A 767-nucleotide genomic window follows, 5' to 3' on the forward strand; every position below is an offset into this window, starting at 1 on the left:
GAGAAACCAAATTCCTGTACAATATCATAGTACACAATAATTAGAAAACCTTCCACTGAAGTCATCACTGGAAACATGGGCATGTTATTCTCCTGAATCACATCACCATTGCCCTTTACTATCAGCCATGTTCAGGGTACTGCTGGGAGTTTTAGTATTATCTAGAGAACATATGTTGTGAATTAATGTTCAAGGTAATAGGGTAAATGTTTTCCCACTTCCAGTCATTCTTTCAACATGTAAGAAATAAGCTGAAGATATGGATCATGGAGGTGAATCGAGATGGCAACAGTACATCTCTTGGATCTAGCAACATATACACACTTCGGTGCCCAAAAGAGACATGTTTGGATGTTGATTTATCTGGGAGATGGCAGAACCCATACTACAGATCACCTTCATACATCCCAGCTTCCAAACCTCCAAAGAACCTCAACTCATCTTTCAAGACACCACCTGACTCACCTCACATAACTTTTTGTCCAATTGGCCTCTGGAATGGAAGGTCTAGGATTGATTTTATCTGCATAAGAACTCATGGAACAGAGTTGTGAACTCTTCCCACCCTTTCCCTAAAAGTCTGGGTGACACTGAACAAAGCCACTTGGCAGAAACTGGGGACACAGTATGAGCAGACATGTACACAGTTCTTGATACAACTTGATAGACCTGAATCTGTGCTTATACCTGTCCTCAAATTCACTGGGCGTCTTTCTACTTCTTTTATCTCCTTTGAATGTCTGCTTTCAGGTTCTTTGGTTGCCATA

This window comes from Python bivittatus, unplaced genomic scaffold (genome assembly GCF_059951505.1).
Source record: "Python bivittatus isolate LINGU-HERP-01145 unplaced genomic scaffold, Pbiv_v1 ctg000430_np1212, whole genome shotgun sequence".
NCBI lineage: Eukaryota > Metazoa > Chordata > Lepidosauria > Squamata > Pythonidae > Python > Python bivittatus.